Source organism: Macaca fascicularis, chromosome 5 (assembly GCF_037993035.2).
Source record: "Macaca fascicularis isolate 582-1 chromosome 5, T2T-MFA8v1.1".
NCBI lineage: Eukaryota > Metazoa > Chordata > Mammalia > Primates > Cercopithecidae > Macaca > Macaca fascicularis.
Genome location: NC_088379.1, coordinates 47,928,060 through 47,940,788, shown reverse-complemented (window position 1 = coordinate 47,940,788; position 12,729 = coordinate 47,928,060). Strand labels below are relative to the sequence as shown.

The following is a 12,729-nucleotide window of genomic DNA, read 5'->3' as shown; positions in this document are numbered from 1 at the left end:
CATTTTTTTTTCATTTGGGGCCAAAAGTCCAGTGAAATTGTAAGCTTCAATAAAAGGATGAAACTCTGGGAAAAAAAAAAAAAATACAAACCCCATCGCTACTAAAAATACAAAAAATTAGCCGGGTGTGGTGGTGGGCGCCCATAATCCCAGATACTCAGGAGGCTGAGGCACAAGAATCGCTTGAACCCAGGAGGTGGAGGTTGCAGTGAGCCGAGGTCATAATCACACCACTGCAGTCCTACCTGGGCAACAGAGCAACACTGTCAAAAAAAAAAAAAAAAAAAAAAAAAAAAAAAAAAGCCTCAAAAACATTATGTTCAGTGAATGCATACTGACACTTAAGAATCTATTTACATGAAATGTCTAGAAAAGCATATGGAACAGAAAAAGAGATTTGTGGTTGCCTAGGGCTGGAGGTAGGAATGGGAATGAGGTTTCTTTTCAGGGTGATATAGATGTTCTAAAATTATATGGTAGTGATAATTATGGTAATGGTTTGTCATTGTAAATATACTAAATTCACTAACATATAATGACTTTTTATGATATGCTGATTATAAGCTATTAATAAATGTTATGGTATATAAATTATATCTTGATAAAGCTGTTTTTAAAAAGTTGCAACGTGCTTTGGCATCTTTAAAAATACAGAAACTACTACAAACTAAATTAATACAACAATAATTCAAAATCAACTAAAACATCACAACTGCCCCCCCACCCCGCAAATCCCCCATTTCTTTCCTGTTATTAATAGCATTATAATTCTTTCAGTTATAAAGACTAAAACCTTGTGAGTAATTTAGGATTGCTCCATCTTTTTTATTTTCTACCCTTATCAAAATAAACTATTTTTTCTCCCATTCCTGTACTTGCTCCCTTAATTGGGAATACAGAATGCTCCTTCCTTCCATTAGCAGATTAAAGCAACTTGTCCATACTTATTCATAGTGATGAAAAGGGAGAAAATGATACAGTAAGCCCTGAGAGTACACTAACTTTCTATATCACTCTATCCTCTTATCTGAAGTCTAAAAACAAAGGGCGTTGGCCCATATGATATTGGCACAAAATTCCTTGGTCAGGTAACCTTTGGTTGAGGTTTCAAAGTACATACTTCTAAACTTGCCAGAGGACACAGGAGATGAGCTGTATCACATAACTGAATTCATCTTTAGCAGGACTGAGTTGTTTAAGTCTCTCAATTTAAAAGGAAATCCTAAGTAAACTCTCATTACAAATAAATCTATTGGTAATAACAATATATATCATATTCTTTGTTCATTTCTTACAAACACATGGACTTGTTCGAAATAACTATTTTGCCCACTAAAAACATTTTTTTTTCATTTTGACACTTAAGAATTTCTTAAATCATAGAATATGATTTAATCAAGAGGGACATAATTCTGATGAACACAGCAAGTTTATTTACAGTTAATGCAACCTAAAACAGGTTGAGATTCAACAAGTTTTTACTTGCTTAAAAAAACAAACATTACTTCATTATCCTATTACTACTAAAATTAAATCATGGAGGCTCAATGGGGAGCTGAGCCTCCAACCTGGCAAACAAGGCACTGGGACATCCTATTCACATGCAGATAGTCAGACTGGATTAAAAAATAAGACACAATGATACGTTGTCTACAAAAGAAACATCTTAGATTCAAATTCATAAATAGGTTGAAAGCAAAAGAATGGGAAAAAATAAGACCATGAAAAAGTAACTATATGAACTAGAGTGGCTATTATTAGACAATAGACTTTAAGATACAAAAAATTACTAGAAACAAAAAGGGACGTTTCAATACATCAGAAAGATATAACATTATAAATTTAAACATACCTAACGACAGTAACAGAACTGAAAAGAAAAACAATTCAGAAATTTTGTTTTGTGGTTTCAATAGCTGACTCTTAATAACTGAAAAAAGAACTACATGGAGAATCAGAAAAAATACAGAAGACTTCAGCAACATTATCAACCAACTTTACTTAACCATTTATGGATTATGGGATGCTCCATCCAACAACAGAAAACACATTCTTTTTAATTGCACATGGAACATTCTCTGGGATAGACCATGGGCTAGGACATAAAGCAAGTCTTACTGAATTTTTAAAAACTGAAATTATTTAAAGTATGGTTTCTGACCACAATGGAATTAAATTAGAAATCAGCAACAGAAAGTAATTTAGCAAATTCCAAATATTTGGAAATTAAAAACATACTTATAAATAAAGTCAAATAATGTATCCCACAGGGGAAATCAGAAAGTACTGTGAACTGAATAAAAACAAAAACACAACATACCAATATTTATGTGATGACGCTCAAAAAGTGCTTAGAGAAAAATCTGTAATTTCAAACACTTAGGAAAGAAAAGAGGTCTAAAATCAATAATCTAAGCTTGAAAAATTAGAACAAGAGCAAATTAAATCCAAAGTAGGCTGGACACAGTGGCTCACGCCTGTAATCCTGGTACTTTGGGAGCCGGAGGCTGGTGGATCACCTGAGGTGAGGAGTTCAAGATCAGCCTGGCCAACGTGGCAAAACCCCATCTCTACTAAAAAATACAAAAATTAGCGGTGGGGGCGGGGCATCTGTAATCCCAGCTACTCGGGAGACTGAGGCAGGGAGAACTGTTTGAACCCGGGAGGTGGAGGCTGCAGTGAACCAAGATCCCGCCACTGCCCTCCAGCCTGGGCAACAGAGCGAGGTTCCATCTCAAAAAATAAAAATAAATAAATAAATAAACCCAAAGTAGCCAGAAGGAAGGAAATTATAAAGATTAAAGTAGAAATCAGTGAAATAGAAAACAGAAAATTATAGGGGGAAAAATTGCTTTTCTGTTTCTGTTTGTTTGAGATGGAGTCTTGCTCTGTTGCGATCTCGGCTCACAGCAACCTCCGCCTCCCAGGTTCAAGCTATTCTCCTGTCTCAGCCTCCCGAGTAGCTGGGATTAGAGGCACCCGCCACCACGCCTGGTTAGTTTTTTGTATTTTTAGTAGAGATGGAGTTTCACCATGTTGGCCAGGCTGATCTCAAAGTTCTGACGTCAAGTGATTCATCTGTCTCAACCTCCCAAAGTACTAGGATTACAGGCGTGAGCCACTGCACCCGGCCTATTCTTTTTTTAAAGACAAAAAAAGGATAAATTTTTAAGTGAGACTGATCTAGGAAAAAAGAAAACATAACTTACCAAAAACAAAAGAGAGGACATCGCCACAAACACTACAGACTTAAATTAAAAGGAATATAAGCGAATATTATGAACAACCTAATGCTAATAAAATAGATAAAACAGATTAATGCCTAGCAAACATAAATTATCAAAAAAACTCTAAAAACTCAAGAAAGAGAACCTGAATAGACTTTTATAAATGAGACTGAATTAGAAATTTAAAAACCGGCCTGGCGCAGTGGCTCACACCTGTAATCTTAGCACTTTGATAGGCTGAGTTGGGTGGATCACAAGGTCAGTAGATCGAGACCATTCTGGCTAACACAGTGAAATCCCGTCACTACTAAAAATACAAAAAAAACGTAGCCAGGCATGGTGGCACGGGCCTGTAGCCCCAATTACTCAGGAGGCTGAGGCAGGAGAATCGCTTGAACCTAGGAGGCAGAGGTTGCAGTGAGCCGAGATCCAGTCACTGCACTCCAGCCTCGGTGACAGAACAAGACTCTGTCTCAAAAAAAAAAAAAAAAAGAAAGAAAGAAATTTAAAAACCTTCCCAGAAAGAAAAGTTCAAGTCCACATTTTTTCATTTATTAATTCTATCAAATATTAAGGAAATAATGCCAATATCAATCCTACACAAACTCTTTAAGAAAAACAGACTTAATGGTAAAAGACCACATAGTTTCTCCTAAGACTGGGAACAAGGCAAGGATGTACACTCTCATACTTTTATTAAATGATATACAGTACAATAAGGCAAGAAAAAAAAAACTAAAGGTATTCTGATTGAAAAGAAAGAAGTAAAACATGTTTAATCGCAGACAACATGATCCTGCACATAGAAAATCCTTTCTAAAACTCTTAAATTGAAAGAAATTATATAACAAATGTGTTCTGCAAGGTCACAAGACACAAGATCAATAAGCAAAAAATTGTATTTCTAAACACTTATCAATAAACAACTTGAATATGAAGTAGATATAGCAATTTCATTCACAACAGCATCAAAAGGAATAAAACACTCAGGAATAAATTTAACAAATGAAATGCAAGATGTACACTGCAAACTACAAAACACTGCTGAGAGAAATTAAAAGAAGACATATGAAGAGATATACAATGTTTACAGATCTGAACACAAGACTGACGAGATGTTAACTCCACCAAACTGACCTGTAGAATCAACATATCCCTAGAAAACCTCAGCAGGCATTTTTAACAGAAACTGATAAGCTGATCGTAAAATTTATATAAAAATGCAAAGGCCAAAGAATGGATAAAACAATTTTGAGAAAATTTTTTTTTAATTTTGCAAATCTCTGGACTTGCTTGCTTTTCAAATTCATCTTGTACAATGCAGTCAGTGTTTTCTAAAATACAAATCTGACTTTATTAGTATTCTTTTGCTAAAAATTCTGTGCCAGTTTCCCTCTGCCCTTAAGATGGAGCTTTTTTCTAAAAATGATCCCCACAGCTCTTGAGACCTAACCAATGATTTAACTGTCGTAGTTCTTCTTTAGCTTCATTTCTCACCTTCCTCCACCACACAAATTTAAATAGCAGCCATATGGAATTAATTTCTATTCCTGGAAAGTTCAACACTTTTGCTTCTAGGTCATTTGTGCATGTTGTTCCCCTTGTAACAAGTTTCATTCCATTTTTTGCTTCCTCACCCTCCCCTGCTCAACTTCACCTAGCTCTTCTCTGTTTTCTACTGGGTATCAGCTTAAATGTCAATTCTTTAGGAAAACCTTCCTGGAACATCTCTAATAAGATTGTATTAAGTGTCTCCACTATGTACAACACAGATGCAAAATGTTTTAAGAAAGTATCTTTGTAGACATTTAGATTCCCCCTGTCAAAAAGGAAATTCTATCCCTTACACTCATTATAATAAGAGACTATATTTTATTTATTTTTGTCCCGTTTGAATTTTTTGAGTTGGTATTTATAATTTGAAAAGAGACATTTAAACATGTATTGCAGGCAATAAAAATGCTACACAGGAACTTCAAACATTATGCTAAGTAAAAGAAGCCAGTCACAAAACATCACAGATTGTATGATACCATTTATATGAAATGTCTAGAATAGGCAAATTTGAGATAAGTTGATCAGTGGTTGCCTGGGGATGGATGAGGGGGTGGAGAGAAGGAATGGGAAATGATTACTAATGAGCACGGGGTTTCTTTTGGGTATGCTGAAAATACTCTAAAACTAAATTATGGTGATGGTTGTACAATTCTGTGATTGTACAAACTATTGAACACTGAAAACCACAGTACACTTTATTTTTTATTTTTTATATATATATATATATATATATATATTTTTGGAGACGGAGTCTCACTTTGTCACCCAAGCTAGAGTGCAGTGGTACAATCTCAGCTCACAGCAACCTCTGTCTCCCAGGTTCAAGTGATTCTCATGCCTCAGGCTCCCGAGTAGCTGGAATTACAGGCGTGCGCGACACCATGGTGGCTAATGTTTGTGTTTTTGGTAGAGACCAGGTTTTCCCAAGTTGGCAGGCTGGTCTTGAACTCCTGACCTCAAGTGATCCACCCGCTTCAGCCCCACAGTGCTGGGATTACAAGCATGAGCCACCATGCCCAGCCCACAGTACGCTTTAAACAGGTGCATTTTATGGTACATAAATTATATCTTGATAAAGCTGTTAAAATGTGATAGGAATAAATTGTCCTTTCAAGATGCCACTTTTTCCCTTAGAACAATCATTACAAGGGAACTAACCACTATTTTTTTTTTTTTTTTAGACAGTCTCGCTCTGTCACCCAGGCTGGAGTGCAATGGCGCGACATCTGCTCACTGCAACCTCCGCTTCCCAGGTTCAAGCGATTCTCCTGCCTCAGCCTCCTGAGTAGCTGGGATTATAGTCGCGCACTACCACGCCCAGCTAATTTTTGTATTTTTAGTAGAGATGGGGTTTCACCATGTTGGTCAGGCTGGTCTCGAACTCCTGACTTCGTGATCCACCTGCCTCGGCCTCTCAAAGTGCTGGGATTGCAGGCATGAACCACCGCACCCGGCCTAACTACTATTAAATACAATTTACATATACCGTTAAATACTGAGTTATTAGAAATGTAATTAAGAATACGATAATACAAAGCTTACAATAAGAAGTCACATTTTGGCCCATATGTCACACATACCTGTATAATATGGTGATTAAAGACAACTAAGAATATAACTATTTTTTAAGTGTAATAACTTTCAGTAACATGGAAATGTACAAATATAAGAAATAATAACCTCCCTTTCTCTACCAAAATTACACCCCAAAATTATTTACAATTTGAAGTATGTCTCTCCAGACTTTTCTTCACATTGTTAATATACTGCTTCACATAGTAGATGGATATTAAGTAAATAATGGTGAGAGGAAAGAAGACAGGAGTTACTTTGCTGAATCTGTGGTAACCATAGTAATCACTTTTCATATCGTAGCCAGCTGAAAGTAGGCTACTGAAGCCAAGGACAAAAATGACTTAAATTTAAGATAAAAATAAAAGTTATATTAAAAGCATTATTGAAATAAATTTTTTAGATGCAAATTTTTTACAGGCTGAGGAAAATAACAGACTTTTACTACCTCTAAATCATCCCCCTCTACCTATTCACTGAGTAAGGTACATTCAATGCACAGGACACTGTCTTCACAACATTCAATGCACAATCCCCAACACAGGCACTTATACATGCTCAAATATTTGGATCTGAATTAACACTAAATAAAAAAGCAATATGAAAAGAAATAAAGGGAGGATACCAAGGTAAATTAAAGTGGCCACTTTTGTAACTTTATTTCCATTTTAATAATTCTATAATTAATCTTTAATTAATAAAACCTTATCTTATTATCTTTGGGCTGGGTGTGGTAGCTCACACCTGTAATCCCAGCACTTTGGGAGGCTTAGGCAGGCGGATCACCCGAGGTGAGGAGTTCAAGACCAGCCTGGCCAACATGGCGAAAACCCATCTCTGCTAAAAATACAAAAATTAGCCAGGCGTGTCTGCGGGAGCCTGTAATCCCAGCTACTTGGAAGGCTGAGGCAGGAGAATCACTTGAACCGAGGAGGAGGAGGTTGCAGTGAGCTGAGATCACACCACTGCACTCCAGCCTGGATGACAAGAGTGAAACTCCATCTCCAAAAAAAAAAAAAAAAAAATACAAACATCTTTGGTTTTACTCACAAGCAAATATAATTTAATAATTCTAAACCATTAGGATACATTGCTTATAATGCTTTAATAAGCTTTCTTAGTTAATGTAACAGTAATTATAATAATTTATATTGTATTAAATGCTCATTACATGTCAGGCATTGCTTTAGTATTTTAAATATAGTAACTCTTTCAATCTTCATTACAAAATTGTAAGATAGGTGTTATTACAATCTCCATTCTACAGATGAGGTCACTGAGACAAGTGAGGTAAGTAAGTTGTCCAAGGTGGCACAGCTACTAAATGGCAAAACCGAAATTGCTCCAGAAGCAGTACTCTTAAATATTATACTTTACTGCCTAATAGCATTGCTAAAAAAGAATATAAAAGATTCCTAAGTTAAAGACTTTAATAGGGCCAGGCATGGTAGCTCACACCGGTAATCCCAAAACTGTGGAAGGCTGAGGTGGGAGGATCACTTGAGGCCAGGAATTCAAGACCAACTTGGGCAACACAGTGAGACACTGTCTCTACAAAAGTTTTTTTAAAACATCAGTGGGGCCGAGTGCGGTGGCTCACACCTGTAATCCCAGCACTTCGGGAGGCCAAGTCAGGCGGAACACCTGAGGTCGGGAGTACGAGACCAGCCTGACCAACATGGTTTAGTTTAGAAACCCCATCTCTACTAAAAATGCAAAATTAGCCGGGCATGGTGGTGCATGCCTGTAGTCCCAGCTACTCAGAAGGCTGACGCAGGAGAATCGCTTGGAAAAAAAAAAAAAAATTCAGCCGCGCATGGTGGCAGGTGCCTGTAGTCCCAGCTACTTGGGAGGCTGAGGTGGGAGGACTGCTTGAGCCCAGTTCAAGGCTGCAGTGAGCTATGACTGTGCCACTGCACTCCAACCTGGGCAACAGAAAGAAACCCTACCCCTTGAAACAGCGAAAAAAAAAAGACTTCAATTTAATCATTCTAACAGCCACAACGTTCCCTGCTTTCTCCTAAGCCTTACCAACAATAAAATATATAAGGTTTCAATCAATCCCACCTACTACTACAACCAAAAATCACAATTAAATTGAAGAAAAACACATTCAGTTCAAATATATAGTATCTTTTTGAACTTCTAGATTGTTCATAGTGCTATTTTATTATTATATTTGGCCCATCAGCTAACTAAAAGACATATAATACTATATTTATATAAATATATATAATATGTTCTTCTGGTTTTTAGAGGAATATTAAAAATATTACCAATAATACTAATAATTATTAGCAAGGCAAACTTCATTAATAAAGTTTTAGAACAGAGCTATTTTCAAGCACTGAAGTGACATTAGTTGCCTGGTAGAATATATGAGTATGTATGACAGAACACAAAACAACATGATGAACCCAGAAAACAGTGCAAAGCAAGCAGAGTAAACTGAAGAAAACCTTGTAAAGAAGCGAATTTCAAACTTTTAGAAATAGCTATTACGATTCCATTTTCATTTCATGACTCACTTTATTCCCATTCCAGTATGGCATGGTTTTTTTTTTTTTTTTAAATTTTAAGAGAATGAAACAATTTTGATATTTCTTGGAGTGTCACTAAACTTGAGGTTGAGAATTAAGTCTTTAAAGAAAAAACTCGTAGTGCTGAGCCATAACTATGCACCTGGGAATGCTGGGAACACTAGTTACAGTGAGACCAACCTAGATTGCATCAATCAGAAACTGAGTTGCTTCCTTTTAAGAGAAGAAGACAGGAAGACAAGGAGTCTCAAACTATTCCAGACTCACAAACTGTGGCAATAGCTGCAATACAGTCCTTATGTATACTAGCACAGATCTTTTCAGCTACAACTGCATATATAGATAGCAATTACTAACACAGGAAGTTTTTTGTCCACAAAAAACATACATGGGTATATGTATGGATATGTGCATATATAATATATACATATAAACATTACACACATATGTAATCCATGCAGTTTCTTTTAGAGTACTTTGCTTTTTAGTGACTAAAACAGGATCTTACCCATAGAAACTATGTTAGTTCCTGGCTAAAACGTCATACTTTCAGCAAATGATATATTCTTCAAATCCAAGATAATAATAATGCATACTGCTACGACTTTTAATAGTCTGTCAACTTAATAATTTAGGTTTTAAAAATTAACACTTTTTCATACTGTTAATAAAGTATCTACAAATAAATTACCTTGGAAAAGATATAGGAACATAAAGTTTGAATCCACAAGACACTGATAACAAAGGCTTATTGACACAGTAAAGATTAAAAAGTTGTCATCTCAGAGAATTTTCTACCTGCAGTATTCCTACAGGTTCTAAAATTATTTTGAGTTATAATAAAATTAAAATATTTTACCAACTTTGTGAAAATATAAACCAGATAAGAATGAGAAAACAGATAAACATGTAATTAGATATAATCTACATTTATATATTTATAAATATATAAAATATATGCATATTAAATACGTGTTTAACCTCAACATTCAAATGCTAAAGAAAGTTAACAATATTTTTATGTTACATGCCAGAGTAGGAGGTAAGAGAGATGGGTATATTGTATTCTGCTCATAGAACTAAAGTTAATATTTAAGAATATCAGGGTATACATTCTCTTCCTTTTTTATTTTGAATTATATATAAAGATAAGAATGGGTATGTGAGGATTCCTGAGGTATACTGTATTCTGAGATGGTCAGAAAGCACAAAATACACTTGGGGGGAAGAAGGAATCGTATTATTAGAATTGACATTGTCCTAAAAGAAAACCTAATCTAATCCTCCATTGTTAGAGTTTGTGATTCTGTGTATATACCCAATTTTTATATAATTACATAACTGTCTTCACATGGGATTCTAAGCTTCCCAAGAACAAGAATAAGAATATTTCACATCATCCCTTATGTCTCCTCACCCGCAAAGAAAACTTCCTGACACACAGTAAAAAAGGAACACACGGAAATTAGTATGAAGAATTCATAAAAGAGCATGGCATTTTTTCCTGAAATACTATTAACAATGAAAATTTTTGGCCAGGTGCAGTGGCTCATGCCTGTAATCACAGCACTTTGGGAGGCTGAGGCAGGCGGATCACAAGATCAGGAATTCGAGACCAGACTGGCCAACATGGTGAAACCCCATCTCTACTAAAAACACAAAAATCAGCTGGGTGTGGTAGCGGTCGCCTGTAATCCCTGCAGGAGAATCGCTTGAACTCGGGAGGTGGAGGCTGCAGTGAACTGAGATGGCGCTACTGCACTCCAGCCTGGGTGACAAGAGCAAGACTGTTTCTCAAAAAAAAAAAAAAAAAAAAAAAAAAAGAAAATTTTACATTTTTTCTTGGTCCTAACCATTTGGTTACCAGTTGTAGATCAGCTGAATCAAATTTTTCCTATTTTAATTCATAATTAAATCATAAATCATTTCATTATTTGTTCCTTTCAAAATACCCGTAACAGGCCGGGTGCAGTGGTTCATGCCTGTAATCCCAGCACTTTGGGAGGCCAAGGTAGGCGGATCATCTGAGGTCAGGATGAGACCAGCGTGGACAACATGGTGAAACCCCGTCTCTACTAAAAATACAAAAATTAGCTGGGCATGGTGGTGGGTGTCTGTAATCCCAGCTACTCGGGAGGCTGAGGCAGGAGAATCGCTTGAACCCAGACTGCAAAGGTTGCAGTGAGCCGAGATTGCTCCACTGTACTACAGCCTGGGCAACACAGCGAGACTCAGCCTGAGGGGGAAAAAAATACCCATAACAATTAACAAGGATCTCTCTCCCAAGTGACAGTAATCAAACTATCCCAATTTCTGTAAGAGGCTAAATTTAACTGCTCTAATCCCTTAACTTTTTCCCTTTCCCATCAGTTTTTTCTATATCACTTACAACTGTTTAATTACCAAAGCTAGAAGTGATGATTTGAGGGTCTGAAAATGCACATATAGTGTAAAAATGAGCTCTTCTATTCCTTCACTTTATATAGCCCAGGATCTTTGTGTTATTCTATCAACTCTTAAGATACAACTAAATACTTGTTCCTACTATTTTATTCTATGTTTATCAGATAACATTTTTTTAATTTGAAAGTTTTTGTTGCTGTTTTGCCATAACCAACTATTGGTTTTTGGACATACATAATTTTCTAATACGTCTAGTCTTTCTCCTTGGTGTCAGTCACAGAGCTCTAAACTGCTTCTTATGGACATCCCCCCCAAAAACCCTCAAAATGGTATCATCTTTTCCAGTCAATAAATGAAATTTTTTGAGCCAATATCGACTGTTTTCTCTCTACATATTCAATTAACATATCCTATTATGTTAATTAACAAATCCTTGTTAAATCTATCCCTTCCTTTTCATTTCCACTGACCTTGATTTAGTCTAGGCCCCATCTCATCAAGTACGGACTGCTACAATAATCTTAACTGTTTTCTCCATACCTAGCAGACTTTCGTATTTCCAATCTATCTACACTCCACCACTTACGCTCTAAAACACACATCTACATACAACTGTTTCACAGCTTAAAAACTTTCCCATCAGATATACTCCACAGCTTATTTTTCAAAATTCTGTGTTATCAGATTCAAAACTATGTCCTTTGATCTTTACTCCAGTAAAAAAAACCTTCTGCGTGCAGCCAAACTGACCAAATAAATGTTTGTTTCATGCACTGTGGAGAGTTTAACCTATGGATTCTTTGTTCATAGTTATTTTCACTAGAAGGGTGAAAAAAAAGTTTTCTTTATCTAACCTAGCCTTACTCTGCCTTTCAAGACAGACCATGAAGTCTTTTTTGAAGCTTTCATGAGGCTTTCCAACCATCAAAGTTCTTATGACTATTTCTTACCATTATAGATAATGCTCCACCTATGGCAGGTATTCAATAAATGTCTGATGATTACTTCTTGGGAGACCATTCATTCCAGTTTCCCCAAGGCAGTTCTAATTTAAATATACTGTTCTGACATCTCATCTGGTTAGTGCTCCATTGACTCTCAAGTAGTGCCCAATCATTTGACTTATTCTTAATTTTCAGAACCACACTGTATTAGTCAGTTTTCACGCTGCTGCTAAGACATGCCTGAGACTGGGCAATTTACAAAAGAGGTTTAATTGGACTTACAGTTCCACATGGCTGGGGAAGCCTCACAATCACGGTGGAAGGGAAGCAGGAGCAAGTCACGTCTTACATGGATTGCAGTAGGCAAACGGAGAATGAGGAAAACACAAAAGTGGAAACCTCGGATAAAACTATCAGACCTTGTGAGAGTTACTCACTACCATGAAAACAGTATAGGGGAAACTGCCCCATGAGTCAATTACCTCC

At 36.3% G+C, this 12,729-nt stretch overlaps 1 protein-coding gene across 2 annotated transcripts in view; it reads right to left on the bottom strand.

The window, feature by feature from the left end:
- Positions 1-12,729, bottom strand: part of SLAIN2 (SLAIN motif family member 2) — a 77,914-nt gene that overhangs the window by 53,144 nt on the left and 12,041 nt on the right. The gene's annotated exons all lie outside the window — the stretch shown is intronic.